Here is a 2462-nt window from a genome sequence, read left to right as displayed (position 1 = left end):
GGGGGGGGAATGAGAGACAAAATAATGCATCTTAATGAGATTTAAAACCCATTTTTATACACATTTCTAAACAGTGAAAATTTTCTTAGCATAAATTTATCAGAGCACTAGAGAGGTCTACAAGTTACCTTCATTTAAGTCATTTTGATATTTCTACAGTGAAATAGTTTTAACAAACCCAATTAAAATATGTACGTGAGACTTCAACTGCTTTTAAATTTGCTTTGTTCATTGTAAAATGCTCTGAAACTCCTGTGCAATGAGGTTAGGCCAGTGGATGTTATGTGAAGCACTACAGATTGAACACATACTCAATGTTCAATTCTGTTATTATTCATGATGAGTAGCACGTAAGTGTCACTAAAGAAGCTTTTGCCAAATGCTCTGAATGTAGATTTTTTTAAAATACAGTAAATAAAGGTAACAGCAACAATTGTTGCAGAATACATTAATTGATCTATTTTCTTCTTACTTATTATTTATCCAAATATTCACAAGTAAAGCCTGCCATTACGTAAAAATTATGCCATTACATAAAATACAATCAATAAAACAGCAGGTCCAATAAAAAGATTGTTGTTGAATGCATTATAAACAGCCTGATTAAAACATAAAACACCCATGCCCAAATAAATCAATTGTTCTAAGAATGGCATTGTCAGGAAAAAAGGGAAAAGTAAAAAAAACTGTGTGTGTTGCAGAGGCCACTGACAAATACCTGATGTATTCAGTCAGCCTACGCTTTCTCTAATCACTGATCTAGAGGGTCAAATCCAAAGGTATTTAACAAAAGAAATGCACTATGATTACAGAAAAACAATTGAATGAGCCACTGCTTTTCTGCAGTGTATTGACCTTGGCCAGCAGCCAAGCACCCAGGCACTCTGTGTCTGCCACAAAGCTGCAATGCAGTCACCCCCTGTCCCCAGAAATACACAAGGAGAAAATGCAATGAACAAAAGCAGTAAAACTTGCGGGTTGAGATGAAGACAATGTAATAGGTGAAAGAAAGAAAAAAAAAAGCAACTGAAAACCAAACCAAATTGAAACAACAACAGAGCAAACAAACAAACAAAGAAACAAAAAAACCCAAACCTGAAATAAAGGACATCCTCCCACAGGCAGACTGATGCCTACCCAGTCTCTGAACAACAGCTACTTGGAAGCCAAACCCACCCCACTTCCTCTAATGTTATGTCCTCTGAGTGTGATGTTATATGGCATGGGATATCCCCCTCGGTCAATTTGGGTCAGCTGTCCTGAGTCTTGCTTACTCTCCCAGCCTCTTGATCACCTCCAGCTCACTGGCTCTGGAATAGACTGGGGAAAATAAAAAACCCCATGGTCCTGTGCAAGCTGTTTAGCAACAGCCAAAACACAGGTGTGTTATCAACACTCTTTTAGCCATAAAACCAGAACACTGCACTATGTGGGCTGCTCTGAAGAAATTTAACCCTATCCCAGCTAGACCCACTACGTAATTCCACAGCTGTGGCACAATCTCCACTTCTAAAGATTCTGGTGACTTTAGAAGTACCTATTTCATCAAGAAGAGGTGTGCTGTAGGTCCAGTAAAGCTGGAAATAGGGTTTTTTATTATTATAAAGTATAGATGAAACCTTGTCCTGGGTTCAGCTGTAACAGTTATTTTTCTCCTGTTTAGTAGATGGTGCAGTCCTCTGTTTTGGCTTTAGTCTGAGAACAATGCTGATAACACACCGATGTTTTAGTTATTGCTGACTAGCGCTTACCCCGATCAAAGACTTTTCAGTGTCTCATGCTCTGCCAGTGAGCAGGGCACAAGAAGCCAGGAGGAAGAAGAGACAGGACACCTGACTCAAACTGGCCAAAGGGGTATTCCATACCACAGCATGTCATGACCAGTATATAAACTGTGAGGAGTCACCCGAACGGCCCAGACTGCTGCTTGGGTTAGGCGGCGTATTGGTCAGCGACACCATGACAAACCTACATGAAACTAAGACTAAAGTAATACACTTCCAATTTTTTCAACTAAATAATATTATTATGAAGACATGACATCTTTAGCTAGTCATCCATATTAGAGAAAACCTAATAGGGCACAGATAAAAAAAGTTATGTACTTTTTAAGACAAGCAAAGACATTAGGTTTACCCCTGCAAATGATAGGGAAGTTAAACTGCATGACATAAATGGCAACCAGCTGTAAAAACAGCAAAGGGATTTTTATCTTTAATTATCAGCAAGAAAAGATTGGTATCCTTCAATAAAGGGTTTAGGCATAATTTTTTCTTGATAGAAAACAAACCCAAGTGACCAAGTAGACAGTATTATTGCACTAATATGCTGGTGACAAAAAACAAGTGCTAACAAGTCACTGTGAAAATGAAAAATAAGGGCTCACAACATTAAGAACTTCACTGGGTTATTTTATGTTTAGTATTATTAGTCGCAGGCCCTTGTCCTCCTGGGGGACTTCA

Source organism: Nestor notabilis, unplaced genomic scaffold, assembly GCF_000696875.1.
Source record: "Nestor notabilis isolate BGI_N333 unplaced genomic scaffold, ASM69687v1 scaffold13033, whole genome shotgun sequence".
Classification (NCBI taxonomy): Eukaryota; Metazoa; Chordata; class Aves; order Psittaciformes; family Psittacidae; genus Nestor; species Nestor notabilis.
This window is presented reverse-complemented; position numbering follows the sequence as displayed.